At 44.2% G+C, this 20,324-nt stretch overlaps 1 protein-coding gene across 3 annotated transcripts in view; it reads left to right on the top strand.

The window, feature by feature from the left end:
- ptchd1 (patched domain containing 1) overlaps positions 1-9,047 on the top strand; it is a 122,907-nt gene extending 113,860 nt beyond the window's left edge. For 2 of the 3 annotated variants that reach the window (XR_013579140.1, XR_013579137.1), the window contains exon 5: positions 6,967-9,047. The gene's annotated coding sequence lies outside the window, so the exon portion shown is untranslated. Of the gene's footprint in view, positions 1-6,452; positions 6,926-6,966 lie in introns of those variants that run through there. The other variant, XR_013579139.1, reaches the window with a different exon arrangement.
- The last annotated feature ends 11,277 nt before the right edge of the window (positions 9,048-20,324 follow it).

The following is a 20,324-nucleotide window of genomic DNA, read 5'->3' as shown; positions in this document are numbered from 1 at the left end:
GACGACTCCAGAGGCCCATCATCAGCCATCAACTGAGCATTGTCCTGGTCCCCAGCAGTCCTCTGACTGCTGGTGCCCTGGGCACTGTCTACCTCTGCCTGCATCTCAAGCAAATGGGAACTGCCCTCACCAATGTGCACTGAGATACCAGCCACCACTCTAATGCCCACCAAGGTGCTGGTATCTGTGCTGGTGCCCGCTTCAGAGAGCGGGTGTGACACAGGTGACAGTGATGCCCAGTGGTCCTCTGGCATCGGGGTGGCCCTTTGGGGCCTGTGGATGGGATGCCTGCTGATGAACCTAAAAGGGAGAAGAAGGACATGTCATTAGTTAAAGTCATTACACTGTCACTGTGCATGCCAGGCACCCTGGTGAGACAATGGAGATCTGCATCATGGTGCCCTCATCTTTCAATGATCAATGGGGACACCGGGTTCGAGGCTCACATCAGTGAGGAGACTGCACTAGAATGGTTGCAAATCCAATTAAAGGGACGGGGAGTGAGCTGTCAAGTGAAATGAGAATAGATGCATTGTGTGGAGTAAAGCAGGAATGCAGGATTGATAGACCGAATGGAATTGGAGTTTGGACACCCCAAGTTTGAATACAGAGGGTTGTGCTCCATAATGGGATCTAGAGCAGAGATTCTGAAACCTTTTTTGGTTCAAGGTCTCCTTTTCAAGTGGATCAGCAATGAAGGATTGCCAATCTAAATTATAATACTACTTAATACTCATAACTACAAAAGTGCTGCAGCTAAAATGTGTATTTAATAATGCTTTGAAGAAAACAGGTATTCACTTAAAAATATCAGTGAGACGGATGTATTACTTCTCACGTCACAGTGTCTCTCCTTGTCAGGAGCACACAAGCAACCTGAAGATGACAGGAGTATGAAGGGAGCAGGAGCACGGGAAGAGCAGGGGCACGGGGAGAAAGCAGGGGCACGGGGAGAGAGCAGGGACACCGGGAGACAGCAGGAGCACGGGAAGAGCAGGGGCACGGGGAGAAAGCAGGGGCACGGGGAGAGAGCAGGGACACCGGGAGAGAGCAGGAGCACGGGGAGAGAGCAGGAGCACGGGGAGAGAGCAGGAGCACGGGGAGAGGGCAGGGACACTGGGAGAGAGCAGGGGCACGGGGAGGGAGCAGGAGCACGGGGAGAGAGCAGGGGCACGGGGAGAGAGCAGGGACACCGGGAGAGAGCTGGAGCACGGGGAGAGAGCAGGAGCACGGGGAGAGAGCAGGGGCATGGGGAGAGAGCAGGTGCACGGGGAGAGAGCAGGAGCACGGGGAGAGAGCAGGGGCACGGGGAGAGAGCAGGAGCATGGGGAGAGAGCAGGAGCACGAGGAGAGAGCAGGAGCATGGGGAGAGAGCAGGAGCACGGGGAGAGAGCAGGGGCACGGGGAGAGAGCAGGGACACCGGGAGAGAGCAGGAGCACGGGGAGAGAGCAGGGGCATGGGGAGAGAGAGATCAGGCCCACGGGGAGAGAGCAGGAGCACGGGGAGAGAGCAGGAGCATGGGGAGAGAGCAGGAGCACAGGGAGAAAGCAGGGGCACGGGGAGAGAGCAGGGCACGGGGAGAGAGCAGGAGCACGGGGTGAGAGCAGGGACACCAGGAGAGAGCAGGAGCACGGGGAGAGAGCAGGAGCACGGGGAGAGAGCAGGGACACTGGGAGAGAGCAGGAGCACGGGGAGAGAGCAGGACCACGGGGTGAGAGCAGGAGCACGGGGAGAGAGAGACAGAGAGAGCAGGGACACTGGGTGAGAGCAGGGGCACGGGGAGAGAGCAGGAGCATGGGGAGAGAGCAGGAGCATGGAGAGCGAGCAGGGGCAAGGGGAGAGAGAGAGCATCGGCACAGGGAGAGAGCAGGGGCAGGGAGGGAGAGCAGGGGCATGGGGAGAGAGAGATCAGGAGCACGGGGAGAGAGCAGGAGCATGGGGAGAGAGCAGGAGCACGAGGAGAGAGCAGGGGCATGGGGAGAGAGAGATCAGGGGCATGGGGAGAGAGCAGGAGCATGGGGAGAGAGCAGGAGCACGGGGAGAGAGCAGGAGCATGGGGAGAGAGCAGGAGCACGGGGAGAGAGCAGGAGCACGGGGAGAGAGCAGGAGCACGGGGAGAGAGAGATCAGGGGCATGGGGAGAGAGAGATCAGGGGCAAGAGGAGAGAGAGATCAGGGGCATGGGGAGAGAGAGATCAGGGGCACGGGGAGAGAGCAGGGGCATGGGGTGAGAGCAGGAGCACGGGGAGAGATCAGGGGCACGGAGAGAGAGAGAGAGAGCAGGAGCACGGGGAGAGAGCAGGAGCACGGGGAGAGATCAGGGGCACGGAGAGAGATCAGGGGCATGGGGTGAGAGCAGGGGCACGGGGTGAGAGCAGGAGCACGGGGAGAGAGCAGGGGCACGGGGAGAGAGCAGGAGCACGGGGAGAGAGCAGGGGCACGGGGTGAGAGCAGGAGCATGGGGAGAGAGCAGGGACACTGGGAGAGAGAGAGAGAGCATGGGCAAGGGGAGAGAGAGAGAGAGCATGGGCAAGGGGAGAGAGCATGGGCACGGGGAGAGAGAGAGGGAGAATAGGCAAGGGGAGAAAGCAGGGGCAGGGAGGGAGATCAGGGGATGGGGGAGAGAGTAGGAGCACGGGAGAGCAGGGGCACAGGGAGAGAGCAGGGGCATGGGGACACAGCAGGGGCATGGGGAGAGCAGGAGCACGGGAAGAGAGCGGGGCAGAGAGAGAGAGAGCAGGAGCATGGGGAGAGAGAGAGCAGGGGCACAGGGAGAGAGCAGGAGCATGGGGAGAGAGAGAGAGCAGGAGCATGGGGAGAGCAGTGGCACGGGGAGGGGGGGCACAGGGAGAGAGCAGGGGCACAGGGAAAGGGCAGGAGTACAGAGGAGCAGGAACCTGGCAAGGAGCAGGGCACACCACCTCACATTCACTTTCTCTTGGCTATGAGGTCTTTGGTGGTTGCCCAAATCGCCCAGCTGTGGACTGTATCTGTATTGCAGACCCTCTGGAAAGCTCTGCGGACTCCAGTTCAATAACCAGTGGCCTTGCAGATGATGAGTGAGTGAGGTGGTGCACACCGCACCAGTTATAAGCTTTGCATTTTCAATTTTCCTGCACTGCAGGAACTCATCAAGGCTCCTTAGACAGCACCTTCCAAACCCACGAGGACAAGGGCAGTAGGCACATGAGAACACCACCACCTGGAATTTCCCCTCCAAGCCACTCACCATCCTGACTTGGAAATATATCACCATTCCTTCACTGTCACTGGGTCAAAATCCTGGAACTCCTTCCCTAACAGCACTGTGGGTGTACCTACACCACATGGACTACAGCGGTTCAAGAAGGCGGCTCACCACCACCTTCTCAAGGGCAACTAGGGATGGGCAATAAATGCTGGCCCAGCCAGCGACGCCCACATCCCATGAATGAATTTTTAAAAATTGATCATACCTTCCTCTCTCTTTCATATCTTCTATGACTGAATTTTGTTTTCTCTTCATACTTATTTTCACATGTAATCAATTTTGTATTTGTCTCACCTTTCTACCCACTCCTCATAATGATATCAGTTATGCATATGGTCAGGAATGGGGCAATCACTTGCTGTAGGAAGGGAGTTCCAGGATTTTGACCCAGCGACAGTGAAGGAACGGCAATATATTTCCAAGTCAGGATGGTGAGTGGCTTGGAGGGGAACTTCCAGGCAGTGGTGTTTCCATCTATCTGCTGCCCTTGTCGTTCTAGATGGTAGTGGCCGTGGGTTTGGAAGGTGCTAAGGAGCGTTGGTAAGTTTCTGCAGTGCATCTTGTAGATGGTACACACTGCTGCTACTGTGTGTCAGTGGTGGAGGGAGTGAATGTCTGTGGATATGGTGCCAATTAAGCGGGGCTGCTTTGTCCTGGATGGTGTCGAGCTTCTTGAGTGATGTTGGAGCTGCACTCATCCAGGCAAGTGGAGAGTATTCCACCACACACCTTACTTGTACCTTGTAGGTGGTGGACAGGATTTTGGGCAGTCAGGAGGTGAGTTACTCGCTGCAGGATTCCAAGCCTCTGATCTGCTCTTGTAGCCACAGTATTTATATGGCTGGTCCAGTTCAGTTTCAGGTCAATGGTAACCCCCAGGATGTTTGATAGTGGGAGATTCAGTGATGGTAATGCGATGGTTATATTCTCTCTTGTTGGAGATGGTCATTGCCTGGCACTTGTGTGGCGCGAATGTTACTTGCCACTTGTCAGCCCAAACATGGATATTTTTCGGGTCTTGCTGCATTTGGACATGGACTGCTTCAGTGTCTGAGGAGTCGTGAATGTTGCTGAACATTGTGTAATCATCAGCGAACATCCCCACTTCTAACCTTATGATGGAAGGAAGGTCATTGATGAAGCAGCTGAAGATGGTTGGGCTGAGGACACTACCCCGAGGAACTCCTGCAGTGATGTCCTGGAACTGAGATGATTGACCTCCAACAACCACAACCATCTTACTTTGTGCTGGGTATGACTCCAACCAGTAGAGAGTTTTTCCTTGATTCCCATTGACTCCAGTTTTGCTGGGGTTCCTTGATACCACACTCGGTCAAATGCTGCCTTGATGTCAAAGGTAGTCACTCTCACTTCACCTTTTGAGTTCAGCTCATTTGTCCATTTGCTATCTTCATATTATGGATGCACACACAAAGCCTATTTGGGGTTGTATTCAGGAATTGCAGTAAAGATTGTGGATTTCTGCTACTCTGAACTTCATATTTCAGTCATTGTCACTCATTGTCATCTGTGTGTGGGGTCTCCATCTTTGAGACTCAGACCCTGCAATGTTGAATTAGCCGATGTTGGCAAAACCTAAAGCTAGAGCAAGACAGGAAGCAACAAAAGCTGTTTAAGGAATTTATTGCAGCCATGTAAGTGTGTTCTTTTCATTAATTTTCTGTACTGTTGTGATATTAAGATCTGAATACCTAACTATAGACTAGAATAGAACAGTAGGAGGCCATTTGGCCTGTCATGCCTGTGCCATCTCTTTGAAAGAACTATCCAATTAGCCCCACTAGCCTGATCCTTCCCTTAACCTACAACTGTTTCCCTTTCAAGTAATTCTGCAATTCTCTTTTGAAAGTTATTACTGAATCTGCTTCCACCATCCTTTCAGCCTCCCTTGGAAAAGAGTGACACTCGGAGGGAGCACTGTTCAGAAAATTTTGGGCTCCCAGTTTTTCTGTAGTGAAAATGAAGGATAAAGCACGGTATGTGGCCTGGTCTTTGACCCCCACATGGACGAGGCTGCCCTGCAAGAACTTCAGGGAATTAGTCCTTTAGAGTGGAAAGCTGAACAAATCAGTTCAACAGGTGAACTGTTAATCGAAGGCACTGTAACCTCTCTGGTCCGGAATGCTTGGGACCAAGTCATTTCTGGATTTCAGAATTTTCTGGATCATAGAACAAAGTTAGAATGTCTAACCACAAATGTGTAAACCAGAAAAAACCGGAGATATAAATATTTACCTAAAACATAAAACAGTGATAAAACATTCAGTAATAAAATTTGTTTTACTTGTCCAATGTGTTAGTTCCTGTATTCACATGTTTTATTGTGGCGAATATTGCAACAGATGCAAAGATCCAGCTACATGCTTTAACCATGAACAAGGCTGCTCCACTCAATTGGATTTATTTTTCTCAAATGATGTGTAATATAATTCCAAGGAAAATAGTTAGTGCTGCATTAGTTACCAGCTGTTGAAAGCCTTTGATCACTAATAGCAATTGAATCAAATGGATTTAAATAGATAATATTCTGGCCCAGAAATTGTTGGAGCAGGGCATCACATTGCCAGCACTCTGAATTAGATTTTTTACTTCACTCTTCAGATTGCATTTTTCATCTCAGATTGCTGGAAGTGTGAGTTGATAATGGTGCAGAGGCAATAACAGGCCACCTGAGACCTCTGTGAATGTTGGGTCCAATGGTTTATCTCCTTAACTAATTAAGATAGAGAAAGAAACAGTGAATGACATAGAAAGAAATAGCGTGAATTGGAGTCAAATTAGATACAGAAAGAGAAATAGAGGGAAAGAAAGATTTGATTAAAAAAAAAAGAGGCTTAAAGAAAAAGTAAGAAACAATTTTTAAAAAATACATGTTAAAATAATTTATTGTCTGCAAGAGTGAGACCCAGCATTTTTCCTTCAGTGGGCCTCCAAGGTTGAGTGGCATGTCAGGACCTGAATTGCTAGCCCTAAATGGTTGTAGCAGAATCAATTCACATTAACAGCATTAAATGGTTAACAGCAATATGATGAGGTTTGTGCTGAGATGTTAATTCAGTTAGTTTCTGTGAAGCTAAAGGAAAACGGTCCTGAAGTGTGTGGTGAATCAGTGGGGTATCGCTTCTTGCCACGAATTGCTGAATTTTTTTTTATGCACCACGAACTCGATATTATTTTTCAGCCAATCCTGGGCCATTCTGTGCAGGAGGATGGTGTAGCTGGAGACCAAGAGTGTTCTCACTCATACAAAGCGACTGACCGAGAAAAGCATTCCTGTACCAGAACAGGATTGGAATTCCTCCAGGGTGAATCCAATTCACCACCTCTGCAGAGCCTTGAGCACATACTCCAGGCTGACACTGCAGTGCAGTACTGAGGGAGTGCTGCACTGTCTGAGGTGCCATCTTTCAGAGAACATGTTAAACCCAGGCCCTGTCTGCCCTCTCAGGTGGATGTAAAAGATCCCATGGTACTATCCAAAGAACAGCAGGGGTGTTATCCCTGGTGTCCTGACCAATATTTATTTGTTATCCCAAATAGATTAACTGGAGATTTGTCTCATTGGCTTTGCTCAGGTTGGTTGCCGTTACTGACATAGCAACAGTGATTGCACCTCAAAAAAAGTACTTAAATGGCTGTGAAGCACTTTGGGACCTGCTTGAGGATGTGAAAGGTGTTTTTTTTCTCTTTCTTAGGCCAATGATGCAGTTGCTATCCTAGCTGCATGAATACAATGAAGGCATGAGACACTACTGAAAATGGCTATTTGTAAACTGAGCCAGTACTACAGGGTAGGCTGTCCAAAAGCAGCCAGCACATACTAAATACTGGGTAATTTAGTAGGTTTGTTTCCTATTTGTTCATATATTTATGCAGAAAATGAGAGTTGTTGAGTGGAGTCTTAATGCTCTTTGTAAAGGTACAAAAATGTTCCATAATTTTTTTCATAAGAATTTGATTTCAGTTTAGACATGGTGTGAAAGAACACACATGCTAGAATTAAGGAAATGCTGCAAAATTATAGCTCTTGATGAGGTAATTGTGATAAAAGTTAATTTGTTATTTAAGGAGGTAGTACTTTTTCCTTGTTATCTATACTTATAGGTAGTGTTAATAAGGTAATCCTCCAGCTGCTGGCAACTTTCCACCTTTTGCTAATCCAGGTAACTGCCTATTCCCTCATCCCATATGCTCTGACTTTAGCCATGAGCCATGCAGTACTTTATCAAAGGCCTTTTGGAAATCCAAATATATTACATCTACTACATCACCCTTATCTACTCTTTCTGTTACTGCTTCAGAGAATTCAGTAAGGTTATTCAAACATCAATTTCCCTTTCAAAAACTCTGCTATTATTTTTCAGTTTCTAAATGTTTTCTTATTGCATCTTTGAATGGAGGAATCCTTTATCTTTCTTATCAATTACATTAAGCTAATTAGTCCATGTACTTCCCCGGCTTGTTCTATCTGCCTTTGAAAGATAGGAACTGTATCAGTTGTCCACCACTCCTTTGGCTACTATTCCCTATTCTAATGAGTTTTTAGATATCTATAATAGTGTGCATGTTGTCTCTTCCCTAGTTTTGTTTAATATGTGCAGAGGCAATCCATCCAATCCGGGGGTTTTATGCTCTCTAAGTTTCACTAGTGTATCAGTTACCTCCCCCTCCCCACTTACTATATTAAATGTTTTTATATCTTTTTTTCATTTCTCAAGTCATGTCCACCACGTTAGTCTCCCTAGTAAATACAGGGTAATTACAGGTAACCATTTCATGTTGTTACTCCGATGCAGTAGCAACACAGTGGTATTCTCCACTAACAGGATGCTGCCGTCAAGCCAAAAAGACATTCTGCCTCTCACACAAATGTGAAATGTGGCATATGAATTTCAGTGCAGTTGTGATGCCAGGTGTGTAGGCTGTATGTCCCAATGACTGGTGGATTTTATCAAGCAGCAAGTACCTTTGGCGGTTCACAGCAGGCCAGACTCAACCAGCCTGTGCTTGCAAAACTCAAAACAGTGTTCAACATTAGGTGTGATTCAGCAATTGGACAACACTTACTAAACAATCCTGATTGTGCTGGGAGTCACACTGAAAATCAATGCAAGATTATCAGTTGAGCTTGCAGTGTGGCTCACTTACACGTGCTAGAAGCTACATATATTCACAAACATGGCTCTGTCCTTTGCAGACAGAAGGATCATATCCACACATTGCACCTTTTTCAACTAAACAAAACCTTGGGGACAGCCACTCCCTGGTTCATTCCCCGTAGCAATGCCTTGACCAATCGGAGTCAACCTGCCTCTTGAGTTTGAACAGAAGCCTGGCAGTTAACTGTTCACTGCTGCATTCTCCATGCTAATGCCTCTACCAGTTAGAGTGCACTTGGCGACCAACTCTCTTCTCATGCAGTATAAATTGTTGTTCTCTTTACTGTTGGTAATCTTGCGATCTGTCAAGATGAGTGCAAGACAAAAAGCTTAGACAGCATGTCTCTTTTTTCAGCACTAGAGTCATAGAGGTCTACAGCACAGAAAAAGGCCCTTTGACCCATCGAGTCTGCGTTGGTCATACAAGTACCTAACTATTCTAATCCCATTTTCCAGCACTCGGCCCATAGCCTTGTATGCCATAGTATCACAAGTGCACATCCAAATGCTTCTTAAATGTAATGATGGTTTCTGCCTCTACCGCCCTTTCAGGTGGTGAGTTCCAGATTCCCACCACCCTCTGGGTGAAAAAATTCTTCCTCACATCCCCTCTAAACCTCCTGCCCCTTACCTTAAATCTATGCCCCCTGGTTATCAATCCCTTTGCCAAGGGGAAACGTTCCTTCCTGTCTACCCTATCTATGCCCCTCATAATTTTATACACCTCAATCATATCCCCCCTCAATCTTCTCTGCTCCAGGTAAAATAACCCTAGTCTATCCAATCTCTCCTCATAACTAAAACTCTCCAGCCCAGGCAACATCCTGGTAAATCTCCTCTGCACTCTCTCTAGTGCAATCACATCCTTTCTATAATGTAGATTCCAGAACTGCATGCAATACTTTAGCTGTGGCCTAACCAGCATTTTATACAGTTCCAACATAACCTCCTTGCTCTTATATTCTGTGCCTCGGCTAATAAAGGCAAGTATCCCATATGCCTTTTTAACCACCTTATCTACCTGTCCCGCTACCTTAAGGGACCGGTAGATATGCACACCAAAGTCCCTCTGATCCTCAGTACTTCCCAGGGTCCTACCATTTATCGTGCATTCCCGTGCCTTGTTTGTCCTGCCCAAGTGCATCACCTCACACTTATCCGGATTAAATTCCACTTGCCACTGATCAGCCCATCTGACCAGTCCGTCTACATCCTCCTGTAATCTAAGGCTATCCTCCTCACTATTTACCACCCCACCAATTTTCGTGTCATCCGCGAACTTACTGATCAACGAACATTCAAGTCTAAATCGTTTATATATACCACAAATGGCAAGGGACCCAACACTGATCCCTGTGGAACCCCACTGGACACAGGCATCCAGTCACAAAAGTACCCCTCGACCATCACCCTCTGCTTCCTGCCACTCAGCCAATTCTGGATCCAATTTGCCATATTGCCTTGGATCCCATGGGCTCTTACCTTCGTTATCAATCTCCCATGCGGGACCTTATCAAAAGCCTTGCTGAAATCCAAGTTGATTACGTCAAATGCATTGCCCTCTTCTACACACCTGGTTACCTCTTTGAAAAATTCAATCAAATTGGTCAGACATAACCTCCCCTTAACAAAACCATGCTGACTGTCCTTGATTAATCCCTACCTCTCCAAGTGTAGATTAATTCTGTCCCTCAGAATTGCTTCCAATAGTTTCCCTGCCACTGAGGTTAGACTGACTGGCCTGTAGTTCCCTGGTTTATCCCTTCCTCCCTTCTTGAATAAGATACCACATTGGCTGTCCTCCTAGTCCTCTGGCACCTCTCGTGTGGCCAGAGAGGTATTGAAAATTATTGCCAGCATCCCTGCTACCTCTTCCCTTACCTCACTCAACAGCCTGGGATACATTTCATCCGGGCCTGGAGATTTATCTACTTTTAAGCCTACCAGACCACTTAGAACCTCCTCCCTTTCTATGCTAATTTCTTTAATTATATCACAGTCCTTCTGCCTGATTTCCAAACCCACGTCGTCTCTCTCACTTGTGAACACTGACACAAAGTATTCATTTAGAACCCTACCTACGTCTTCCAGCTCCACACACAAATTACCACTATGGTCCTTAATGGGCCCTACTCTTTCCCTAATTATCCTCTTACTCTTAATGTATTTGTAAAATAACTTTGGATTTTCCTTTATTTTACCTGCCAATGCTTTTTCATGCTCCCTTTTTGCTCTCCTAATTTCCTTTTTAAGTTCCCCCCTACACATTCTATACTCCTCTATGGCTTCTGCTGTTTTGACCTCTCGGTATCTACCATACGCCTCTCTTTTTCTCTTTATCCAATCCTGTATATCCCTCGACATCCAGGGTTCCCTGGATTTGTTGGTCCCACCCTTTGTCTTTACTGGAATATGTTGGCCCTGTACTCTCCCTATTTCTTTCTTGAATGAGTCCCACTGCTCTGACGCAGATTTACCTAAAAGTAGCTGCTCCCAGTCCACTCTGGCTAAATCATATCTGATCTTATTAAAATCGGCCTTCACCCAATTTAGAACTCTGATTTCTGGCCCATCCTTGTCCTTTTCCATAACAACCTTGAATCTAACGGAGTTATGATCACTATCTGAAAAATGCTCTCCCATTGATACCTCTACCACTTGCCCTGCTTCATTCCCTAAAATTAAGTCCAGGACTGCCCCCTTTCTTGTAGGACCTTCTACGTACTGGCTTAAAAAGCTCTCCTGGATGAATTTTAAGAATTCAGCTCCCTCGAAATCGATCACACTATGACTAACCCAGTTAATATTGGGGAAGTTGAAATCCCCCACTATTACTACCCTATTATTTTTACACTTCTCTGAAATTTGCCTACATATCTATTTCTCTCTGATTGTTTGGGGACCTCTGGTACACACCCAGTAATGTGATTGTTCCTTTTTTGTTTTTCAGTTCTACCCATATGGCTTCATTTGAGGAGCCTTCTAAGATGTCATCCCTCCTTATTGCTGTAATTGACTCCTTGATTAATGTTGTGATACCCCCTCCTCTTTTACCTCCTTCCCTGTCTTGCCTGAAGACCCTATATCCTGGAATATTGAGCTGCCAATCCTGCCCCTCTTTCAACCATGTCTCTGTGACAGCAATGACATCATACTTCCACGTGTTAATTTGTGCCCTCAACTCAACTGCTTTATTCATCAGACTCCTTGCATTAAAGTAAATACAGGGTAATACAGGGTGAATACAGGGTAATTATTTAATATTTCTGTTATTTCATGATCACTACCTGTGAGTTTATTGTGTGTATCCCTTATTGGCCCTATCCTGATTTTTCCTTTTCTTATTTAAGTATCTGTAGAACACTTTACTTTTCTTATATTTCTTGATAATTTAATATTGTAATTTCTTTTTGCCTTCTTAATTGTCTTACTTCTCTCCTAACCTTTTCAGAACCCCTTTGTCACCCTCTCCTTTGTTCTCGACGTATTTTAGTTATGCTTTATCTTGAGTTTCAATTTTGCCCTTATTTCTTTATTTATTCATAGTGTATCATTACTGGCTGGTTTGTTCCTGCTGTTCAGTGTGATCTATTTCCCATTGCTGTTCTATTTCTTTGTTTGTCTGTAAATCTTCACCCTTCATTTTCCCTAATTCCATGGTTATCCCCCTAAAACCAGCTTTGCTCCAATCTACTACATTGGTCCTTGACTTACTGATGTCCTTCTCAATCATTATCTCAAACTCTCCTTTGTTGTGAACAATATTGTATAAACCTACTTCTTTTATCTGTTCTGGTTCATTTCATTTTCATTTCATTCAAAATCATGAGGGGTCCGGACAGAGCAAGTAGGGAGAAACTGTTCCCACTTGTGAAAGGATCAAGAGCAAGGGGCACAGGTTTAAAGTAATTAATAAAAGAAGCAAAAGCGATATAAGGAAATTTTTTTCACACAGCGAGTGGTTAATATCTGGAGTGCTCTGCCTGAGAGTGTGGTGAAGGCAGGATGAATCGAAGCATTCAAAAGGGAATTAGACTGTTACCTGAAAAGGAAGAATGTGCAGGGTTATGTGGAGAAGGTGGGGGAGAGGCACTAAGTGAATTGCTCCTTCAGGGAGCCAGTGCAGACACGATGAGCCAATGTTCTCCCATGATTATTATTCTGTACCTTTAACTCATTTATATATTTACTTGCATAATTCTTCCTTCACCTCCATTCCACTATTAGGTGGTATGTCGTCTATCCCTATTAGTGTTATTGATCCTTTATTTGCTTTTATTTTAACCTGAATGAATTCTGTTTCTAGCCTTTAGTTAGTTATGCCTCTTTTTTACTACTGTCATTATGTTATCTCTAATCTGTACAGCTACTCCACATCCCTCTTCTTTCCCTGTCCTTTCTCTATGTTTTAAGCAGTAATATCTAGGTGTCAGTCCTGTTCTTTATGAAGGCATGCGGGTGGACAGATAGATAGAAGGATGGTGAGCAAGTAGATGTATGGATAGATGACAGATAGGCAGAGAGATTGGTAGATGTAACTCCCTCCCTAACAGCACTGTGGGTGTACCTACACCACATGGACTGCAGCGGTTCAAGAAGGCAGCTTACCACTACCTTCTCAAGGGCAGTTAGGGATGGGCAATAAATGCTAGCCTAGCCAGCGACACCCACATCCTGTGAATGAATAAGAAAAAAAGAACAGTAGATAGCTTCTGGGTGGATGAATAGATGGATGCTAAGGGAGACTGATGGTTGGAAGGAAAGGTGGAGACATAGATGAGGGAATGAGGGGATAGATACATGGTGGAGGGACAGCAAATAGAAGATGCATGGTAGATGTATAGATAGATTGGTGGATGGATAGATAATAGATGGGAGGAATGTACCAATCTTTGGGTGCAAGGGAGGGCGAAGAGATAGTGAAAGGTGGCTAGATTTTCTTAAAATTCAATCTGGTGTGTGGACATCACTGCCAAGGCCAGTATTTGTTGCCCATCCCTAACTGCTCTTGAACTGAATGACTTGCTAGGCTATTTTAGAGGGCGGTTAAGACTCAACCACATTGCTGTGGATCTGGAATCATGTGTAGGCCAGAACAAATAAAGGTGGCAGATTTCCTTCCCTACAGAGCATTAGTGAACCAGATTTTATTACAGCCATCGATGATAGTTTCATAGTCACCACCACTGAGATTGGCCTTCAATTCTAGGTTTTTTAAAATTAAAGTTAAATTCCATGAGTTGCCGAGGTGGGATTTGAATCCAAATCCCCAGCATTATCCTGGGTCTACTGGATTGTTAGCTGGGTGACATTACCACTACACCACCATCTCACCATTGATAGGCACATTGATGCTGGTTGAAGGCACAAATAGATGGTTGAACACAGATGAAAGGATGGTTGGTCAGATAGATGGTAGATAGACAAATGATGCGAGGACTGGTTGACAATGGTGGCTGTTAGGACAGATATATGAGTGAATACATGGCCAAATGGATGGATAGTTGCATGGACAGATAGACAAGTGGATAAGTAGACAGATAGGTGGTCAATGGTATAGTTGATGAATGGATTGATGAACATTAGAAAGTGGATGGATGGAAAGGTAAGTAGGATTAAAAGAAGATCTATGGTTGTTACCAAGAAAAATATATGGGAGAATGGGGTGGGCAGATAGATGAATGAGCATATAGATAGATGGATGTGCGATAGATAGTATAATTAGATAGGAGAATGGTTAGGCAGACAGATAGTGCGTGGATAGATAGATGATGGGTGAAAAATATGCTGTTCAAACCTGTTGGCGGTAATCATTCTAACCTGTCTCTTGGATTGTATTAGTAAGCGTGTGAAATTTCTGTTTGAAGTATGGAAAAGAATCAGCTTAAGGTATGAATCTGAGCAACTAGCACAGGTTCTGTTTGCAGCTGCATTTGGAATAGTCTGCACCTTCCGAATCACAAGTCTCCTGAAAGTTTATAGCAAGAAATGTGAACATTTTCACTCAGTCTTGATCACTTACTTTGTTAAATTATATTGTTTACCGGAACAGTATGAGTGATTCTGTTGGATAAGTTCACTTTTGTTGGACTCTTAAGGGACATTATAGTAAATGTTGAGTGTTATCAGAATTATAGAGTTGTTTATGCATGGCCTTTGTGTATAGTGTTGTGTCTGAGGCAAAGTTAATTCATTTATTTGCTGAGAAGTAAATAGAAAATTGAACAACCCTCTCATTCAGTCTCAAAGGTTGATTTCAGTAGGTGAGAGGCACTGTAACACAGGTTATAAATTAATGAGTATTGTCATTATCAAAAAATGGCCAGTGATTTTTTTTATTTTGCTTTGGTGGGGGAGAAAACCAGAGTCTTTTGTTGCTTTTGTCACCATAATGTCACATTCTGGTGGCACCATCATGTACTCAAATACATTTTATGTTACTGTGTATGAAAAAAGCTCTAAGGCAGGAATGTTCCTTTAAGCATCAGAACAATGAGAAAAGCCTGCAAAGAGAGTTAAGATCTCGGGAATTGCCTTTTTCAATGCCAACTTCAGCCGAATTTTAAATTGGTCTCAGTCAGGAGGCACAGTTTATGCCACTCCTCACTGCTAGGATGGTTGCTAAGAGTCTAACTAAACATTTTAACCAATTCCCTCTTTCCTCAGTAAAGCTGGCGCAGGGGTAACTTTCTACAATTACAAAGCTAACATGAGAGGACTGTCTCTGAGGAAAATGCTTGTTCGAAGGTGAATCAAGCAGTTACACTTCAGGCACATTTCCACAGGAAATTGTTTTCTGTGGGCAAATGGGGGAAAAGTTTCCAAAAACTAAATGCTGAAGAGGGTTTATGTTTAAACAGAAAATCTACTTCCCTGGAGGTCCTCCCTTTTCTGCAGGGGGACATTTACACTGTACTTTTCACTGTCTGAACTACAGCTCTCCCACTTGCTCCACTTTTTACTGCAATGGGATCAATATCCTGACTGTGCTGTCTCCATGCAATATGACGAAAAGCCTCTGTTCTCTTGCCCACCATACCTGGGGTGAACATGCTCTCTGTGTAAATGTATATTTCCATAAATTTACATTGTACACTCTCAATTTCAATTTGAGCTAAAAGAAAATGTGGAATTAGTCAGTTTTCTATGCAAAATAACTGTACACAGGAGATCGACCAACTGAGCTGAGAAAAAGGATTCATCCAGTCAACACAAAGCCCCAGGGTTGGAAATGCTCTGCATTGCTAATCATTACTTTTTCTGTAAAATATTGTTTCATTTCCTGGCACTGAACAAGATGTGCACTAACAGAATCTGTAAATAATGATCAGGCTCAGAATTGGTGAGCAGATTCTTGTGTCATTTAAATCGCATCAGCCTGCTGAACATCTCATGTTAATAAAACAAATGCTTCTGATATCACTTAAGTCAACTGTTTTGTTTTAGAAAGATCTATTTTTGGAGCTTTTGAGATAGTTGTTCTTATGTACCCATATGTTTTATGTAAAAAAAAGGCCAATAAATTGACCCTGTTTGTAATTGGTGTTGAGTTCTTTATATCTGTTAGTTATAGAGGATAATGTGAAGATTCCTGTCAGTTCATTAGCTGACCTCGTGGGAGGGTGTGGTGGCGTTTGGGGGATATGGTGGCATTTGGGGATGTGGTTGGGGTTTGCTTGCTCATGTTAGGAGAATACATAACTTCCAGCTAAATGATTGCCTTTCTAATAAAGTTCATGGCTGGAAGACAACAATTGACTGTGCCCAGACCTTGAAATTTATAGCCCCAATAATGGCATTTCCTCCATTCCATACAATCTGTGTCCTCACTGTGCTCCAACTCCCCACCAACATCCCACTTCCTAGATGATTCCTTCTCTCTGCAATGTCAGTGCCAATCCATCCCTCAGCTGCTGCATAAACTGGACAGAATGTCCAGAGTGCAGTCCATGTGCAGGTTTGTCACACATATACTGCCTGTCTACAAGATGAGCAGCCGTTTGTTTAAATATTATTTTTCATTACTTTGTTGTCTTTGTTCTTGGAATGTGGTCATGGCTGCAGTTAATACCCATCTGTGGCTGCCCTGAGAAGGTGATTGTTGGGCATTGTCCCTTTTTATTCACTTTATTCTTCCCATGCAGCACTGGCAGGACCAGCATTTATTGCCCACCCCTGATTGCCTTGAAATGAGTGGCTTGCTAGGCCATCAAAATGGAGGACAGAGCTCATGGTCTGAAATTGTTGAACTCTGTGTTGAGTCCAGAAGGCTATAAAGTGCCTAATCGGAAGATGCGGTGCTGTTCCTTCAGCTTATGTTGAGCTCCCACTGGAACAGTCCAGCAGGCCGAGGACAGAAATGTTAGTGTGAGAGCAAGGTGGTGAATTAAAATGGCGAGCAACTGGAAGGTCAGTGTCATACTTGCGGACTGAGCAAGCATCTTTGATGACACCTTTGTCATTTAATCTCTCCTCCGTTTTAATTCTGCTTTGTTGCCATGTGCCAGTTTGAACCTTGTTTTTCATGTTTTAGCTTCAGGAAGCAGTTCTCTATTCTGCCATTTACACGCACTCTGGACAAATGTTTTATTTATTTCTTACAACCATTACCTTTGGCACTTGTTCCCTGATATCTTTTGTCATTTAGGGCAGAATTTTACAGCCCCGTTTCGGTGGGGACGGGGCCGTAAAATGCAGCGAGATATTCTAAACACCATTGGCTTCGGCGGGAACGTAAAATCCCGCTGCCGTAAAATTTCACCCTTAATCTCTCCTGCCCTCTATCTGATCCCAGACCTTCCCTTTTGTCCTTCCTTCCCCCCGACCCCCTTTCAACAGCATAAAACCCATCACATTTCTACCTTCCTTCAGTTCTGAAAAAGAGTCATATTCAAGCTGAAATGTTAACTGTTTCTCTCTCCACAGGTGCTGCCGAACCTGCCAAGGCAATTTCTGTTTTTATTATCTTTGTTCAGGGTTTGGAAAATCTATCTGAATTTTCCCCAAAACAATTCCATCAAATAAATTGTTACAAATACTCACAATTTCATTCTATTGCAGGAGACTGTTCTCTAGAAGTATTTCTTGTCTTGTCCAAACACTTGAAATAAAAGTCACTGTCTTGACGTAAACCAGGTGGGTGCTGCAATGTTGAAATCTATATCTATATCAAACTCCTCTGTCTAGAGCACATACTGTATATACTCGTATAAAAATCAAACTTTTGAGACCAATTTTTTAGGCCAAACATCATGGGGTTGAATTTTACATGGATGCTTGATTTGCACTCAAAAAAGTAAAAAAAAAACCATATTAATTCTCTAACGTTTATTTTGTGATGTTACAAACTATACACATTTCACCCAACACTGTATAAATATACAGCATTAGAATTAACTACATCACTTCATGTTGGAGTTCTTTGAAATCACTTTGATCACCAAATAATTCATCCCAAAAGCCTGGTCATATAACATCATCACCTGGATCTTCATCATCTTCATCATCATCGTCTTGATACTACTGGTAACTTCAGTATCATCATTCCATAAGTAATCATCCTCGATACTGTCGAGTGTATTCGATATTCCACATTTAAGAAATGATTTTTTGCCAATATTGGGATCAAGTTCATTCCACATGTTTCTGATCCATTGACACAATGTTGTTAGTGAGAGTGCTCACACGTTTCTGTCCTTAGCGAATGTTTATTCACCTTCCAACATCCAATTGTTCTACACCTTTCGGATGCTCTCCTTGATAGGTTTATTTAGACACGCACCCAAGAGCTGAACAACACTCGTAAAGTCACTGGGAATAACTGTCATGTCAGTGTTGGTTAATCACGCATCACGTACTGCATCATCGACAAGGTGGGATTTGAACATATCTCAGATGAACAAACCTTTCTCCTTTGTGTAATCTTCCTGGTCTCAAATTCCACACTTCTTGGATCCATTTCTTGCAGCTGCCTTCATCCAGCCTTTCTTGTGAACTTGGATGGACACCTTTCTGAAAATTCTCTGTGGGGAGGGATTTGTGCTTGAATATCAACATCGGTTTTAATTTTGTGCCATTCGCCATACAAGAAGGAACAACTATGAACCTCATCGTCTTGTGGTTGGTTTTTTCACCAATCTTAGTAACGGTCGCATGTCGAAGTTCATCGGTATTTCATCCATATTTCCAATGCTGGGCCAATCAATACACCTTCCTCTGTCGATGTCAGATGACAAATTAGTGGAATTTGATGATTTTATTGTTGAGTTTAGGCTGTAGATGTGAAATTTTTGTTGACTGACAGAGTACTAAATCGTACCTTTACATGAACCTTGTGCACCAGCCAGCACTGGCCTTGAATCTGGAATACCGTCTTCTCTGAGGGCGGTGAATTCGGTGGCTCCATGGGTGATAATGGAATGACCATTTTGCTGATGCTCATTAACCCATTCTACTACTTCTTTCTCCAGGTGAACTCACTTGCTTGGTCTTCCTCTCCGGCCCATTTATTTCCCAGCATCTTTTCCAGTTTATTAGATATCTTTCTTCAGTCTCTAATTATTATCTGAGAAACATTAAACTCACCAGAAACTACACAATTATTACTCTTCTCGGTGAATGCTACAACTTTCAGTTTAAATTGAGTTATCTACTTGTTATTCTTTTGCTAAGGCATCGTGATAGATCATGTGGTACAGATTAGTCTTGCTGATTGGCTAGGGGATTACTGCTAGAGCTGGCGGAGGGAAAATCTAAAGGTTCCTGTGTGGACATTTAAATGAATGAACCGTAGTAGTTACCAGTAAGTCATAAATAATCCCAACGTGGTTTGATCCCTGAAAAACCAGGGTCGATTCTTACATGAGGTATATGAAAAATTCAGTTTTTTTAGGCCAACAGGCTAACAGACTTATGTACAAGTATTTTATGTCACAGCTTGCAAAGCTGAAAATGTGAAGTCAAGGTGTGCTCGCAGAGCGAAACATGTCATGATTGGATGAATTAATTCTGTTCACTTTAAATTGTTGGTTAAATTTTGGTGGGCATCTGTTGCAGCAAAATCCTGAAGCTCTTGAGTACGATGATATTTGAGGTTCGAATTTCCAGGGGCTCCTACTGAAGAATTTGGAAGACATTTCAGAGAGATGGTGGAAACTGCTGTTTCAAAGTTACAGCAAGAAACCTGGGGAAAGGCTTCACAGAAAATCTACTCCTTGATTTTTGTATTCAGTGGGAATTTTGACACCGTGTCTGCCAATGAGTTGGAAGTGATCCAGGACTTGTGGTGTGCATTTACTCCTAAACCACAACAAATAGAATCTGTCAGTCCAGCAAACAATCAAATCGCTCCTTGTCATTTACAGCAGTGGGGTCTCCAGGAATTATTTCGATTCTAGGGTGGTTGATGAAGTATGAAATTAGACACTAATACTTGTCTTGAAAATAGGTTTATTCACAGAATGCAGCATTACATATAAGACCATAAGACTATAAGACATAGGAGCAGAAATTAGGCCAATCGGCCCATCGAGTCTGCTCCGCCATTCAATAATGGCTGATAAGTTTCTCAACCCCATTCTCCCGCCTTCTCCCTGTAACCTTTGATCCCCTTACCAATCAAGAACCAATCTACCTCGGTCTTAAATACACTCAATGACCTGGCCTCCACAGCCTTCTGTGGCAATGAATTCCATAGATTCACCACTCTCTGGCTAAAGAAGTTTCTCCTCATCTAAAGGTCTTCCCTTTACTCTGAGGCTGTGCCCTCGGGTCCTAGTCTCTCCTACTAATGGAAACATCTTCCCCACGTCCACTCTATCCAGGCCTTTCAGTTTTCTGTAAGTTTCAATCAGATCCCCCCTCATCCTTCTAAACTCCATCGAGTATAGACCCAG

Source organism: Cetorhinus maximus, chromosome 16 (assembly GCF_964194155.1).
Source record: "Cetorhinus maximus chromosome 16, sCetMax3.hap1.1, whole genome shotgun sequence".
In the NCBI taxonomy this organism is placed as follows: Eukaryota; Metazoa; Chordata; class Chondrichthyes; order Lamniformes; family Cetorhinidae; genus Cetorhinus; species Cetorhinus maximus.
This window is presented reverse-complemented; position numbering and strand designations above follow the sequence as displayed.